Source organism: Tachysurus vachellii, chromosome 1, assembly GCF_030014155.1.
Source record: "Tachysurus vachellii isolate PV-2020 chromosome 1, HZAU_Pvac_v1, whole genome shotgun sequence".
NCBI lineage: Eukaryota > Metazoa > Chordata > Actinopteri > Siluriformes > Bagridae > Tachysurus > Tachysurus vachellii.
Genome location: NC_083460.1, coordinates 43,569,579 through 43,587,430, shown reverse-complemented (window position 1 = coordinate 43,587,430; position 17,852 = coordinate 43,569,579). Strand labels below are relative to the sequence as shown.

At 39.0% G+C, this 17,852-nt stretch overlaps 1 long non-coding RNA gene across 1 annotated transcript; it reads right to left on the bottom strand.

Moving 5' to 3' along the window:
* Positions 1 to 13,030: 13,030 nt before the first annotated feature.
* On the bottom strand, positions 13,031 to 17,004 carry LOC132851639 (uncharacterized). The gene is made up of 3 exons (XR_009649052.1): positions 16,819 to 17,004; positions 15,021 to 15,183; positions 13,031 to 14,935 (listed from the first exon to the last, which is right to left on the bottom strand). It is a non-coding gene; the product is annotated as an uncharacterized LOC132851639 (long non-coding RNA).
* Positions 17,005 to 17,852: the final 848 nt, after the last annotated feature.

Sequence of the window (17,852 nt, the reverse complement as noted above, 5' to 3'; positions counted from 1 at the left end):
TGCAACCTAGCAACCTGCTCTTCATCCCCGGTGATTCATCCCCAGGTCATGATCTTGCTATATCCTTGCACAACGATCTGATCTCCCCTTCAGCCACAGCTCGCAACCTTGGGGTAACCATGGACAATCAACTGTCCTTTTCCTCTCATGTTGCTAATGTGACTCGCTCATGTCGGTTTCTTCTCTACAACATTAGAAGCATTCGACCATTTCTGTCCACACAGGCTGCTCAGGTACTTGTTCAGTCTCTTGTCATTTCTAGACTGGATTACTGCAATGCACTGCTGGCAGGTCTACCTATGAACGCAATCCGTCCTCTGCAAATGATCCAAAATGCAGCTGCCCGGCTTGTTTTCAACCTGCCAAAGTTCTCGCATACCACCCCGCTGCTGCGATCCCTCCACTGGCTTCCGGTAGCTGCACGCATCAGATTCAAAACACTGATGCTGGCCTACAAAGCCAAAAATGGACCAGCTCCCTCTTACCTCAAAGCCCTCATCACTCCTTGCACTGCACCCTCCGATCTACCAGCACTGCTCGACTGGTTCCACCATCTCTCAGGGTAAGAGGCAAGTATACTACAAGACTCTTCTCTGTACTGGCACCAAGGTGGTGGAACGAACTTCCCCTAGAGGTCCGGACAGCTGAGTCACTGGATATTTTCAAGCGGCGGTTGAAGACCTACTTATTCAGGAAACACTTCAACTAGCACTTCTTTCTTTATCTTTCGTTTCCTTATCTTTCGTTTAAAAAAAAACAAAACAAAACAAAAAAAACCCTTTGACACTTTTTCATTGTAACTTTGAACAAATGTTTTAAACTCATGGTATCTTAAGTATGTAACTTAGTGAACCAGCATTAATGTATCCAATGTTAGAGATTTAAGCACTTATGTACGTCGCTCTGGATAAGGGCGTCTGCCAAATTCTGTAAATGTAAGTAGAACTAATAGTGACATACAGTCTTGGCCCGAAGCTAAGAACAGGTCATTTGTGACTTTCACAATTGCAGTTTCTGTGCTATGGTGGGGCCTGAAACCTGACTGAAACTCTTCAAGGATATTGTTCTCCTGTAAGAAGGAGCTCTTCTTAATATGTTAGAAACAAGCTAGGCAGCTAACTCAGATGAGTGATGATTTTCTTTCTCTAACACTGAACTGTTTGTAGATGATGGAGTTTAAATGTGACTTTTTATATGAAGACTTTTATTTTGATGGGGTTCTTTTTTCTTTGCTTATCAAGTGTACAAGCAGGTAAAAAGAGAGAGGATGAATAATGTGTCACAGGTGAGTGTAGTGTCGTGACCGCTGTTATTAAAAAGTCCTGTTTTGTTCTACTTGGAGCTCGACAAAGACACCAAACTGTTAATGACCGATCACATTCTTGTTCTTGGGTCGTGATTGTTGCTAATCTGTTGTGGTTGAAATTATAGACACAGTTTTTTGTCTGGTTCACTGCATCAGAAGATGGTGGATGTGGTAAAAACAGACGGTGAACACAAAGACGGTTGCACGTGACGGTCGTTCAGGTTTATCACTGTTACTGTTGGAGAGACGTCAGGTTTCGTTCTTTTGAAACTTTCTGTGGATTTTGGAGATTTTAAGCTGTGGACTGTGTTTGTATTTATAAGCAGCTGTAGTGAATCTATATTTTTGTTGTACAACATTAATAACAGACTGGTTTTGTTCTCTGTTCATCATTATGTACTGATAAAATATTACACATTGGTACACTACATTCTACCATGTCACTTATAGCCACCTGAAGCCCACCTACACAAATCCTTTAGTGTAACACACAGTAGTGTTGTGTTAGATTTTTACCTACAAGGTGGGTTAGATTTCCTGCTATGTGTATAGTCAGTGTTTTAGATTTAACAAACGAATGTCTGTATGTTGATCCATCTAAAGCTAATACTTGTGTATATACAGTGTCACTCATTTAAAGGTAAGAAGTTTGACTTTGTTTATTTCTGATGCTGTGTGCAGTCGTGCTGATGTGACGTCACTCTGTAAACAGGGAAGGAGCTCAGATTTGAGAAGAAAACCCCACGTTCACTTCTCAGTTGTGGAGGCATGAAAGACATGATCCCATTTACTCTGTGGAGAAAGAAGGGTTCACTAAGTTGTGTTGAAACAGTAACAGTGACATCTGTAGTAAACAGTACAATGTTCTTTCTAATATCCTTTATTTACATTGTTTATGATGGATGATTTTGCACATCTATATTTCCTAAAATATGTAAATCATAATCAAGAATCATTTATAAGGTTAAAAAATGTAATCTTTCTCTTTAGTTTGGACGTGTTTGGACGTATGTGAACACACCACCTGTACTCAGGTCCACACCAAACACCTGAACCAGTGTGTGTGTAAAATCAGAGGTCTGGAGGTGACAGATTTGTACCTGTACGAGCACAGAGAACAACACACACCAACTGTTTTAGTGTCTCTGTGAAATCCAACATATAACTGAGTGTAAAGTACGACTAATATTGTCATGTTATTAACTGGAAGTGTACAGCTGTATAATTCTTTATTTTCTGTAATAAAATGCACTGTATCTGCAGTGTTGGTTGTAGAAACTTGAACACAGATCAGAGTGTAGTGTTTGTAGGCTGCTCGCTCTCACATGTGTGTGTTATGTACATGACCTAATGGTCTTATAATAAATTGTAGCTGAGAGATTGTGGAGTGCAGAAAGACGTCCCTGCTCCTGTAAATGTGCTGATGTGGTGTCCTGTCCTCTGATTTGTGTGTGTGACACAAACACACTGACATTTCTGTTACATCTTCAACTTTAGCTGGATTATGGCTGTGTTTGTGTGTTTGAGATCAGTGTTCTGATATTTCATCATTTCTCTTCCAGTCTGTGGGAGTGTAATCTGACAGAGGAAAGCTGTAGAGTTCTGTCCTCAGTTCTCAGCTCAAACTCCTCCAGTCTGAGAGAACTGGACCTGAGAGTCAATAAACTGCAGGATTCAGGAGTGAAGCTGCTCTCTGATTTACTGAAGAATCCACACTGTACACTAGAGATACTGAGGTACACACACACACAGACACATACACACACACGCACATACACACACATACACATCCTGGGAGCAGCGACACTAAAGGCAGTTTGACTGAAGCTTCTTCTTATTAAAATTCACCTTAAGGAAGTCAGCATTTGTTGATGATAAATAAATATTTGAGATGATATTAAAATGATTGTGGATGTCACAGGTAACCAGTACAGTTCCTGTACAATAGGAGTGATTTGGTTACTAACTGTAATGTGTAAAGGGTTTTTTTTTTAAATGGACAAATTCTTTCAGTGTTCCTCAAATGATAAAATGTGACTTTAGAGATATTATTGATGTGAGGAACAAAGCTGAGGTCAGAGTCGACTATTACACCCAGATCTCTAACCTGTATCCCAGCTCATTGTGTTCAGGTAGACACTTTATTTCTCACTGATGGAAACACCTCATTTCACTATAAATCAAACATTTCATAATTTCTCTTCCAGGCTGCGTCGGTGTGATCTGACAGAGGAAAGCTGTAGAGTTCTGTCCTCAGTTCTCAGCTCAAACTCCTCCAGTCTGAGAGAACTGGACCTGAGAGTCAATAAACTGCAGGATTCAGGAGTGAAGCTGCTCTCTGATGGACTGAAGAATCCACACTGTACACTGGAGAAACTGAGGTACACACACAAAGAGATCACAATATCACACAGCAATATCATCAACCACACAAGCACACACATACACACACGCACATACACACACATGAACACACACGCACACACACACACACGCACACAAACACACATGCACACACGTGCACACACATACACACACACACAGAGTTTTAATAAACACTACAACATCCAGTTCTCCTCTATGGTAACTGTAATTGTAGTGATCTGATATATTGTCATTGTTGTGTGTGTGAGATGGAGAGTAAATGTACTGTATATAAAGATTTTGTGTAGTTCATGTTTTCAATCCTAAAACTGAGTGTGTTAAGTGTGAGAAGGTTTTCTTTCTTGCAGGATGATTAACTGCAGTATTACAGATGAAGGTTGTGCTGCTCTGGCTTCAGCTCTGAGGTCAAACTCCTCATCACACCTGAGAGAACTGGAACTGAACCATAACAATCCAGGAGAATCAGGAGTGAAGCTGCTCTCTGATCTACAGAAGGATCCACACTGTAAACTGGAGACACTACAGTGAGTTACTGACTTACTGTCTCTTTACTGTATGATGTTGAGTAATATTCACTGTGTGCTGTAAAATGTCACATCTAATGTGTGTATTTATGCTTCTGTTGTTCATAAGCAATGTGTTTAAATGTGTCTGTAATTCTGTCCTGTTGTGTTTTTCAGCATTAATGATAAGACACTCACCAGGTCTGGTGTATGACAGGAATCTCTCCTCAGACCATTTTTGCAGGATAAAGCAGTTATGGAGGTGAAGCGTTAGAACACGTCCCACATTTCCAGCAGTTTGGGAGCTGAATCATTCATATTCAGATGTAGAAGATCCATAACTGTGACTGATCACATCCTTTTATCCTCTCAGCTACAACTTAACACTTTAACATCTTTTACAATCCAAAGTCAAATCCTTCAGCATCTACACACAACACACAGATATCATCACATCATCACACTGATTACACAAATACACATCCATGTGTTACAGATGTTTAGAGATTATTTTTACCTCTTTAATTGGATCTCAAATTTGTTTCTCCACAGATGATTGACTCACAGTTGTGATCTTCATTTATTTCTTTTCCTTTAAAAGTGTCTTCTTTTTAAACCCTTTTCACCAAACACTTTTAAAATCTTTATTAAAATACCTTTAAACAAGTATAAACTTCACTCCCTAATCCATCTATTCCTGAACTCCTTTTGTGTAGTTGATCTATTTTTCTTTCAGTTTCTTCTTTCTCAATTTCCTCATGACATTTTATATCTTGGTTGCATCTTGTTTTTATTTAATTTAACTTTATGTTCCTGTCTCCACCACACATATTGCTTTATTTATTGCAATTATTTCTCTAAATTAAAGGGGTGGTAAAACACGATTTCACTTTTCTAACTTTAGATAGTGTGTAATGTTCCTGTTTGAGCATAAACAACATCTGCAAAGTTACAACGTTCAAAGTTTTAAGCAAAGGGAGATATTTGCTTTTAAAGAAATCCATTTCTAAGGACTACAGCAAACGGCCGGTATGGACTACACGACATTCCTCCAGGGTTGCTGACGTCACTAAGCCCAATATTTACATAAACTCCTCCTCCGTGAATATTAAATAAGACTACTGGTAAAGGTAAGGGGTGTGACGTTTCCGAAAAACGTGCACTAGGCGGTTTGCGAATCACAACACACTGGGCCAGCTAACCAATCTAAGCACGGTGGCTTAGTGGTTTGCACGTTCGCCTCACACCTCCAGGGTCGGGGTTCGATTCCCGCCTCCACCTTGTGTGTGTGGAGTTTGTATGTTCTCCCCGTGCCTTGGGGGTTTCCTCCGGGTACTCCGGTTTCCTCCCCCAGTCCAAAGACATGCATGGTAGGTTGATTGGCATCTCTGGAAAATTGTCTGTAGTGTGTGATTGCATGAGTGAATGAGAGTGTGTGTGTGTGCCCTGCGATGGGTTGGCACTCCGTCCAGGGTGTATCCTGCCTTGATGCCCGATGACGCCTGAGATCACCCCGTGACCCGAGGTAGTTCGGATAAGCGGTAGAAGATGAATGAATGAATGAATGAATGATAAATATTGCAAAAGCAAATGCGGCTATACTGAATATCAGAATATGAGAAAAGCTGTGTTTTGGCCATGGCTAATCATTGCCCAATTGTGATTGCAATATTGCTTTTAAGCAATGATTCTATAAACAAGAAATTATTAGGAGTTATTATTAATACGAGTGGATATATGAGTGACATTTAAAACAATCTGTCCAAATGTCCTGTTTATTTTTTATAGATCCTGAAAAAGCCACACTAACTTTATGGTGCTTTAATGTTAAATTTGCTGTGGCAATGGTGTTGAACTAGGATGTGGAATTTGACTTAATATTAAAGGTAACACTGCTCGACAAATTTTGGGAAATGATCAAATTCAGAGATAAAATGTGCTAACTGTAATATGATGAACATGATGCCTTGTAAATTCTCGACAAAGTATGGTAGAAGGATGAAAATGGTACCATATGAAAGTTTATACATTTCTACTCACTTTGAGATGAAAGATTATTACCTAACTGTAATTTATTGGTCTTTTATTGCAGTGTACATTTGTCTTGGCCATAGCTACACATCAGTCAGGTACATTTGGTAACATTTCCAAGGAACATTTGCGTGATATTTTCCCTCAGAAACCAAGATGCCTTGAAACTGTGTAAACAATGCAGATAACTTCTACTACATGTGTGAGGAGGTTACATTTGCACCTCACAAGTGAAGTATGAAAGTAAAAAAACCATCATACCAACTATATAGTGAAAATTAGGTGATCAAGACAAGAGCTGGGCCCCTCATTATTGTTGTAACTGACCTGAATCATTTATCTGCATCATCATCTGCTAAACAAGAAGAAAAAGTCCATGTCTTTTGCAGTCCCAATGGTGTGGGGCAGTGAGTGATGAGCATGGGGAGAGATTCCACCAGGATATCACAGGCATGGAGAAAAGATACCAAGGGAAATGGAGTCTGTCCCTGCTTGTTAATTACTGCAGGAATCTCTGCAGGGATGATCCTACTTCAGTTCACAATAGACTAGTCAAAAACCATGGAACCTTGTCGTTTATTCTGCTTGTGTGCTGAGGACCTTGTGTTTGTGTGCTGAAGTTGAATGTTAAAAATAAATAAATAAATGTGTGTGTATATGTGTGTGTGTTTCCTCCTTATGAGTGTGAACATGTGAAAGCATCTGAGTTTGAACCACACGTGTGTTTTAGGAGTACGAGCGAGAGCAGGAGGCTCACAGTATCCTCCAGGCTGAGAACAGTGAGTCCATCACTCACCTGGAGGAAGAACAATGAGAGGAAGAGGACTCTGATTGACCAGAAGGAGTTACTGAAGGTAAACATTTCTTCTCACTAAACTACGACTTCTATACCTGCTTGTTTCTTCACGTTTTATTAACATTTTGTCCTGTTCAGATTTTAGACTGTTCTCCTGAGTAATGAATTCAATGCTGCTGACACAACACCAGTCTGCAGGGAATCTGCAGCTTTTTTGTGCAGCTCTTTCCAGCAGATGTCCCCTCCGCTGCCCCGAATACAATTCTTTCCTTGTATACGCTCCTCACTGAGTTCACAAAGCAGGACTTCCCAGCTGCTCCATGAAGCAGTATTCTGAACTGCCTGATGTCTTGGCGGTTTTCAATAAATTCAAGAAGTTCACTTAACTCAGATTTCAGATTGCTTGGGCTGTTTGGTATAAACACATTTCGAGTTTCGAAATCATTTGTGGGGTAAATCTGATTGATTTAAAGAAAAGACAGTTAATTATTTGAACATTTTACTGTATACACTAAAAAAAGTGTTTGCCGTGACCTGCAGAGTTTTGGTGCTGCCTCATTCTTTTTACTAGTGGATTTAATGTTGCTTCATTAGCTGAATTCTCCTTGACATTTAAATTACACACAGATCACTGCTACTGAACTAATGACGTGACTTCTGACCAAAGTGATTTAGTTTCACCACAACAAGGATGATGTATGTAGTCAAACTCTTTATTTAAGTTTTGGTCTATTTTCTTGCAAACTATGCAGATTTGTAATATTTCTTTAGATACATGGAATATCAAGCACAAAACATTCCAAAATTGATCACTCACTTCCAGTCAGTGTTTCTCCAAGATTGCTCGAAGTCTGTACACAAAAAGATAATATTGAATAGTGAATAATGCAAATTCATGCCCAATACATGTTTATCTAATAAATGTTTACTCTGATTTTTCCTTAGATAGTCACTCACATTGTGTTTAGTGGACATAAAAAAGAGGTCATGTGCATTGATTACTAATTCTATAGACATAGTTTATTTACTTTATAAATGAAACATTTTAAGAAAATATCAGCAATAATTGTTGATTCTGTGTGGAAGCAAAATGTCATTATTCTCCTATATGTTCATTGTCTTATAGAATTATAATTTTATAGATATTTTCCCTTTCCTACTAAACTCAAATGTTATCGACCAAATTGTTCATTTGAATTCAAAGCTTCAAAATATTAGATTTTTATTTAGACAAAAAAAACCAACAACAACTGAAGAGTATCTTTAGCAATACTGATGTAGCAAGGACCATTCTAAATAATTCCTGCTAATTGCTGTCAGTCTTGGATGAATGTTAATTTGAACACAAGATGAATAGCATTGTTATATCCAGAAAAAAGCCTAATCATCACATTAATATTACTATATATTTATTAATGAGTTGTCTACGTTCATAGTTCTCTTCATGCACTTTTACCCTTGCATAATACAGGACAGGTCAGCATTCAGAAGACTCCAGTTGGGAAACGTCACTTCCGTAAAGCCAATAATAGCCGGTGAAATTGTCTTTATGTGTAAATATAATGTAGTTATACACCAAGTCCACATATTATGAACAATATGAAGGTTTTAATCCCTTGTACACTATAACTGTACTCTAACCTGCTGTGACACGCTGCTCTGACCAAAAAGATATTACACCTGAAGTCATTTATACTGACGTACGTGTCCCTCAGTGACACTTGTTTTGGGATTGTGTAGAAAACCTTCCACACTATTATTACCTAACTGGGTTAGTATTGAAAACAAGATCAGCTATCAGAGTTGGTCTTACCTTGAACGCAGGTGTCCTTCCAAGTCCCTCGGTCCTCTTCAAGTTCTTCTACCTAATCTATTGTTTGTATCTTTAGATGAAGGAGTCAGACTTAGACCTTCTTGTGTTTTCAGGATCCTCACAATGGGAGGCCTTGTTTTTATTAAAAGCAGTGTAATACAGATAAATGTGTGTAATATATGTAAAATGGAAAATATGGAAAATTACAAATAAAATCTGCTTCAAATAATCAAACAATTCTAGCGTAAGTAGAAGAAAATAAAATTACAAACCAAGAAACAGTCTCCAAGTTAAAAAAAAAACCCAAAGTTATTGGTCACGTACACGTACATACAGGGTACGACATGCAGTCACATGCTTTTTACAACTGTCCGGTATATAAGCATAAAAAAAGGAATACAATTTAGGATAAAAAAAAAACCAAAAGGAGATAGATAAATAAAAAAGTATCAACTATATAAAAAACTATATAAAATATGAAAATATAAGTGAAAAATAATGTATATACATAAATATACATATATAAATATAATTAGTTCTTCAGGTTTTTTGCCGCTGCTGTTTTTATGCCGACTGTGTGTTTTTTATACTGCTGACACAAAACCTTGTGATTTCACATCAAGCTTTCAATGTTACTCTCTATCTTGACATTTAAACATGCTACTGAACATTACATCATTTCTTGAGCATACAAACGATTACGTAAGTTGGTATAAAAGGTAAAGAAAACTTATCGTTCTATAAAATGAAAAAGAAAACTTAGAACAATTCAATAATCTTCTTTCAGCAAGATGATGGGTCTTTATCCAACTGTCTAGGTACAGTGTCTGTTCCTCCTGTTGTTGTATCAGCTTCCTCCTGGATCTCTTCTTCACAGTTTTAATCAGATACATTCAGTTTCTTTATTTCATACAACAGTGTCCCCATTTCCTTTAGTTTAGTTTCCATAACTTCCTTCTTCCTGCCTTTGTTGTCTTTTATTTGGTTTTTCTGGTTTTGCTGCATTAATTTCACTTTGTTTATTGTATTGGATGAGATTGTCACATAAGGATAACCAGATGTTGGTGCTATGGCAGTTACTCCACTCTTAACATTTCTATCAACACACCGTGAGGGTTAATAATGCACTAAAGTAATGCAGACTCAGAAGGAACAAGTCGTAAACTTTACTCTTGTACACATTATATACACAAATAAAAGTAGTAATAACACTTGGTCAGCCAAATACAGACGCTTTAACACACTTTGTCAGTGGTTATTTACGCTATATATTAGCCTTAAAACTCGCAGGAGAAAAAACCCACAAAAAAACACAGCTCTGGCATCGATCTGCAGTTCTAAACTCCAACAAGAAAACAACAGCAGCAAGGACCAAATGTGTACATTGTGAGTTCTGCACGAGAGAAATAAAAGACAAAATCCAGATCCAAGTTAATGTCATCATTTCATAGGTAACACTGACTATAGATTTTTACACTCCAAACTCTTTCACGATGATTTTGGAACCTTTTCCAGCCTGATGAGCAAAAATAACTCTTTCTCTGAAGGCGTCAGAAATCTCCCTTGTTTTTGCCGTGATCCACATCAACAAACACACGTCATGAACATCAGACTTTGATATATCTGTGTTCTTTAATTAAAATAGGACACTCACAGAGACCTAATTGTCCTCTCATTGACTGAAATTAGATGGACACTAATTTGACCTCAGAAGTAAACACTAATCCTAGAGTTTCATGTCCTTTTGCATCTCACACACACACACACACACACACACACACATATATATATATATATACATACATAAATATATATAATTTCCAATAAATCGTATTTCGTTCCAAGTTAAATGCATTATCTTGTAGGGACGCACTAGAATGTAGGATAAATGCAGCATTTCCTGTTGGTTTGCTTGTATACAATGTGCTGCAATAATGATTTCTGTACTGTTGCTATTGTGGTCATGTGGTGTTTCTCTCTCGCAGCAGCTCAACGTCAATCGGGTAGAAACAAAAAAGACGGTGGCAAAGTTTGTGTTTGGGTTCGCTATGCTGTGCGGCAGTGCAGCCAATAGGGATGAGCGAGTACAGCATTATCTGTATCTGTATCCGTATCTGTTAACCATATGAATTATCTGTATAATCGGAGTGGGTGGGGCCTAACCCGGAAGTAGGCGGGGTTTATCTTGGAACGGGCGGGGCTTTAACCGGTAATAATTAATTTGTAATATTTATAATACTAGATTACTACCTTTATGTTTTTATGAAATACAGCAAAAACGTGTCAGACACTCAGTGTCTGGTTACTGGTTAGAGACAGCTGAAGGTTTAAAAAAGAAAAAAAATCTCCGACAGGCAGAGACGCAATGTGAGTCGCATTCTACCAAGCAAGCACCACGTCTGAACGAACCCACGTTTACCAGAACTCTACTGGTTAGTAAGTACGTATTATTAACGTTACAACCCGAAGTAAAAAGCTGAAGAAACCCTAAACGTTAACGGAAAAGACCCGCGAACCCGAGTGACTGAGGGAGAGACAGAGAGCTGTTCTGTGTGTGACTGTAAGTGAGCAGAGCGAGACACAGCAACACAATACATCTGTATGTGTGTAGGGGAGGGGCGCTGTGACTAGCCTATCACTGTAGGGGAGGGGCGCTGTGACTAGCCTATCACTGTAGGGGAGGGGCACTGTGACTAGCCTATCACTGTAGGGGAAGGGCGCTGTGACTAGCCTATCACTGTAGGGGAGGGGCGCTGTGACTAGCCTATCACAGAACGCTGACACAATCAGCTACCCAATGATGATTTTCATTCAATCCGAGCACAGATATTGACTCGTATTACTCGTATAATACTCGTACTCAGCAGAAGTGCTTTATCCGTACCGGATACTCGTTTCAGCCGAGTATCCGGCTCATCTCTAGCAGCCAACCAAAAAAAAGGTGGTGCACGACGGTTCAGAGCCCCTTAAATGGCTGATCGACGTGTGCATCGCCTTGGAAGGGCTCACGTTGCTTTACCTTCTGTTCATTGGTCATAAAGGTGTAGATATAGTTTTCAGAAGGAACATCTGATTTATGGACTTGCTTTCATTGTTTTTTCTTATCCCTTATCGGCACTTACAGAGCTGAACATGGTCAATGAGAGAAGTTACAATTGTAAGTTATATTGTTATTTCTGCAGATTTTCTTTTTCATTTTTGTATTTTAATTTACATTGTCGTTAAAAATAAATAAATAATAAATTTAGGCTGAATTGCTTTTTTTGTTTTATTCTTTTTTTTAATAAAAAAAATTAATGTTGGAGAGGCGGCAGCGTGAAGAGGAGGAGAGGTGGCAGCGTGAAGCGGATGCGCGGCGTGAAGAGAAGGCGAGGCTGCGGCGTGAAGCGGATGCGCAGCGTGAAGAGAAGGCGAGGCTGCGGCATGAAGCGGATGCGCAGTGTGAAGAGGAGGCGCGGCTGCGGCGTGTCACGAAGGCGCGGCTGCGGCGTGAAGAGGAGGCACAGCTGCGGCGTGAAGAGGAGGTGCGGCTGTGGCATGAAGCGGATGCGCGGCATGAATAGGAGGCGTGGCTGCGGGCGTGTCGAGAAGGCGAGGCTGCGGCGTGAAGCGGATGCGCAGCGTGAAGAGGAGGCGTGGCTGCGGCGTGAAGAGAATCCAGTAAGTCCGTCTTTATTTGTGCAGAAGTATAGAAATTTCTATGTAATTTATATATTTTCTATAAATTAAATTTTTTCATCAGCTTAGGTGGTTTGTCGGCGGCAACCAGGTGGATTTGTTCATCTAGACGTGATGTTGGTCGCCGTGGCCAATGTCTTCGAGGTGATGCAGAACGGTGAGGAGGTCCTTAAATGGCTGACCGCCTTTTGCATCATATTGGAACTCTTCAGCTTAATTTGCACTGGTTTCATTGGTGAGTGTTGTTCTCGGCATCCAGGCGGTTGTGGCCGGCAACCAAATGGCTTTTGTACGCAAGTGTGATTCTGGGCGCCCTGTCCAACATATTCTAGGTGGTGAGGAGTGAGGATACAGCAATTAAATGTCTGACCACCTCCTGCATCATTCTGGAACTCACCAGCTTGGTCTTTACTTTGTTCTTTGGTGAGTGTTGCAGCATTATTGCTTTTTCAGTCATAAAGGTGTTTATATAGTTTTCAGAAGGAACATCTGATTTATGGCTGTCTTTCCTTTTTCTTATCCCCTATGAGCACAGATCTGAACAATGTGGGAAACCGCAGGATGCTAAACATCATTAGCAACATTGCAATGGTCCTTGTCTGTTTTGTTCCCTTTTGAGTTGTTTTGTTCCATGTTAATCATATAGTTCAGTTATGTTTATTGTTATTGTTTTGTTCAAGTGTATTGTTGTATATTATTTTATACAGTACATTATAGAAGATTGTTTGAGTTGTGTTCCGTTTACGAGTTGTGTTCCGTTTATGTTTTGAATTATGTTACGTAAATATCATTATGTTAATTGTTAAACATTGAAGATAAAAAAATTAAAAAAGTTTTAGTTAAATTGTGAGTCTCTTAGTGCAATGTTTCTTCAGGCTGGAACTACAATGTCTATGCACTTATACACCTTCTATGCACTTTACATAAAAAACAAATAAGAATACAACACACTCAAAGTAAAACAAGTAATACACACACAAAAATAAAGTAGTCAAGAAAAAGCTACCCTAAAAAAACGAGTTTTTAAAAGAGATTTAAAAGTACTAAAGTTCTGGGTGCCTCTGATGTGAGGACGGATTGCGTTCCAAAGTCTAGGCGCGTACGAGGAAAAAGCCCAATCCCCTACAGAACACAGCCGTGTCTGTGGGACTACCAACAGTCCTGCTTGTGAGGAGCAGAAGTAACGCTTGGGTGTGTATAAAGTTAAAAGTGCACACAGATACCGGGGGGCAAGACCATGCAGTGCCTCGTATGTAAGCATGAGGACTTTAAAATCTACTCAGAACCTGACCTGAAGCCAGTGCAAGGACTTGAGAATTGGTGTAATGTGCTCATTTTGCCTGACTCCAGTCAGGATCCTAGCAGCTGAATTTTGCACACATTGCAGTTTATTAAGTGTGGATTTAGGAACCCCAGCCAGAAGTGCATTGCAATAGTCAAAGCGGGAGAACACAAAAGTCTTAATAAGCCTTTCAGTCACTGAACGGGATAACATAGGGTGAAGTCTAGCCATATTTCTGAGATGAAAAAATGAGTTCTTTACAATGTGCCGAACGTGAGGGTCAAAAGACAAACTTGAATCAAAGATTACTCCTAGATTTTTTCATTTGGTTTGTACTTCCAGAACAGAGCCATCTACGTTTAGAAACAGTGAGCCAGCTTTGCGAAGCTGGTGAGGGGCACCAATAAGCAAGACAAGCTCTGTCTTATCAGCGTTGAGGAACAAACAATTTTGAGACACGTTTTTGTCTCAGCGATACAGTGTGTTAAAAAAGAAAGGTCCAAATTTTGATTAGGCTTAGAGTGAATATAAATCTGAGTGTCGTCCGCATAAAAGTGATAATTAAGCCCAAGTGATCTTAAAAGCAATCCAAGTGGAAATATGTACATGCTAAAAAGTAAGGGGCCTAAGATGGAACCCTGAGGAACACCCGTACAGACAAAACCAGTCACCAGTCAACGCTGCTGGCACAACACCAGTCTGCAGGAATCATTTACAATACTGAGAACAGCAGGGCACAATGAATACAAACAGGATTTAAACAAGCTTGTAGGGAGGGGATCAAGTAAGCAAGTGGTAACTTTCATACATGATTCCTCCCTAGTGAGCAGCTCAGTGTCCATTTGTGTGAAAAGGTAGAGAAGGATGTGCCAGAGAAACTAGGTGAGCAAAATGTGGAGGATGGAACAGGTACAGCATGAATAAGTTTGTTAACATTGTAAACACAAAAAAAAAGAAAAAAAAAAAAAGGTACATTTTTTTCATTTCATTCATTACTGAGAAATGTTTTATGAGCAGAATTGATCATATTAACACCTTATTAAATGTTTTATCAGATCACAGCACTTTATCTATTAATACAGTGGTGTGGGACGGACTTATGTGGTTTAATTAGTTAATCCGGAATGGAGGAGGGCTGAGACTGAAACAGAGTGATGGGGAACACATATCAGACATTGAGTTTACAATGGTGAGTAAAAAGATGGATCAGGCTGAATAACACTCACCAGGTGTGGTGGTGGGCGAATGGGGCATGAGATGATGGTATGCCCCGATGCTCCACAGTATAGACACAATCCTAGAGTAAGTCTTCCATGACGCTCTGACAGTGAGAGACCAGTAGGATCCACCTGCATGGGTTCTGGTTCTGGAAGAGCGGACTCTGGTCGGCTGAAAGAAAAGGGTGGAGAATTATCCATAGATAGCAGGGGCGCTTCTAGGGTTTCATCTTTAGGCCTCAGTGACAATTTAAAACAAGAAGAGTTTTATATTATATGACTACATAGTAAGCCAAAAGTTATGCTATTGTTTAAAATGACAAAAGTGGACACCAAAATTTTATGCATGATGTAATGATGCCAGTCTTGAATCAAATCAATTCATGTGTGTGTGCATTCTCTACAAACAGTGTGTCCAATGAATGCAGTCATTAATAAACTAATATTCACAAAGACCAAATCAATAAATGTTGTTTTTATTTAGTATTGAATGGATTGTTTGCATTAATATTTAGTTTGTGTTAATAAGAATAGTGAAATTTGACTGGTATAAGTGATTTATTTTAAATGTCACCACAGTACTGTATATATACACTACAGCCACACACACATCTGTGTACATTAAGTTCACTACTATAGCAGAAACATGCAGTAGTAGTACAACTTTTTATTACTGTACCTCCAACAAACTTTTACTTGTGGGATGATATAAAATACATCCTCACAATAAATACATCTTTAATTAAACAATGAAAACTACTAGGGTGGGCTTATAGTAATACGTTCTCATTTGAAAAACATGCTTTTGTGGGAGAAACAGACACAAAACACAACCTTGTAAACAATTTGTAAAATTTATAACAACATTTATCACATTTATAAAACACCTTCTATAACCGTCTTTGTGGCTTTCCGCCGATTAATGTTCTAGATAAACGCCTCCAGCTCTGACTGACTCTGTGCTTCTCAGGTCAGATAAAGCAGACAGCTGATGACGCACTTTTGAACGCAGCACGTAAAAGATTCGCTCATGGATCAAACTGATAAATCATTTTCTTTCCCATCAACGACACGTCCTGCATTTTAACGTCATTTTTATTTTTGAAAGTAAAAATTATACTTCTAGTTTTAGGGTGGCTGAGATCACACACAGGGGGCTGGAGCCACCCTAAAAAAGGGCTAGAACCTCTACAATGCTCTTTTATCAACTTACTTCACTTAAGGACAGATTTAATGACATTATGTCTGAAAATGGTTTGGATTTTTTTATCGTATGTTAATTAAAATAAAAAATTGTATAATATGACTTGCTGTTTATATTTGTTTTGTTTTTATTGTATTTATAAGATATTTTTTGCCATGAAAACAGCTTTGATTGCTGACATGGTATTAAATAAAATAATCTGAATCTTTGTAGATTCCCAAGTGATAAACAGAGACGTCAGCATTATATTGTGAAAAAGTAGATTATCTTCATACCAAAACCTTAAATGTTCTCTGGACTCAATGATAAATACATGTCTGACTGTTGGAACGAACCAAAAAAAACTAGAAAATGACATTCATGACAATTTATGGTGATTTTATTTCCCTTTGCCTACATTGACACTGATGCATTAAAGAGGAGGGGGTCCCCGGTCCAAGATGGCGGCTCTATTGACGCATTCGGTCCAATGAACTGCCGTAGCCAAGGTGACATCTAGCCACATGCTAACAGTAGCTCAAGTGTTCATGGGATATGTAGTTTTCACACAGTGTAGATATCTATGCACCCTTACGAGCTGAAATAAAACAATAAACAAATCACCTGAACGGCTTCCCAGGCGGCTGGAACACGGAATTCCCTCCTCTGAAGCTGTACATCTTTCTGTAGTCCCTCCTCTACCGAACAGCAGCACGATCCTTTATCGCCATAGCAACGATACTCCAAAGCACGTCCGAGGTAAGTCCCAACTGGTCCATGAATTCCTCCCAGTCACATCGTTAACTAAACTAAACTGTAGGAAAGCAGTCAGATAGTCACGAGAATTAGCGTAGCTTCGGCTGCTCTGTGCAGCAGACTCAGAAGAAACAAGTCATAAACTTTACTCTTGTACACATTATATACACAAATAAAAGTAGTAATAACACTCGGTCAGCCAAATACAGACGCTTTAACACACTTTGTCAGTGGTTATTTACTCTATATATTAGCCTTAAAACTCGCAGGAGACAAACAACAAACCTCTCTTCTTCTTCTTCTTTTGAGTTTTATGGCGGTTGGCAACTCAGCTTAAAGGTGCATTACCGCCACCTACTAGACTGGAGTGTGGGCAGTAGAATGACATCAAAGGACAAAGGGAGGAGAGAAAAAAAAAAATTAGATTCTTTCACTTATCCCAGTAAAATTTCCAAAACAAAATCACTAATTTGTGTATTCCCATAGACGCTTTACCTAATAAATGTTCAAGTGTCATGCTTTGTCCATCCATGCGTGCCTTTAACTCTGCCCTATCTTCTTCATACTTTTTACAGTCTAACAGTATATGCTTTACTGTCTCTAGTACTTTACATTCAGTGCATAGTCCAGTGGGATGTCTTCCTATTCTGTACAGTATTGCATTTAAACCAGTGTGACCCAGTCTAAGCCGTGAGATTAGCATCTCATCCCTTGGGCTTCTGCCCTTCCTCATGCTTGTGGCTACCTGGTTTTGTATATTGTATAAGTGACGTCCTGTATCCGCTGTGTTCCAATATTCCTGCCATATTTTAAGTGAGTGTTGCTTTATGATAGTTTTGACCTCTGTTCTACTTATTGGTATGTGCACACCAACTGTTTCCTGCTTTGTAGAGTTTTTTGCT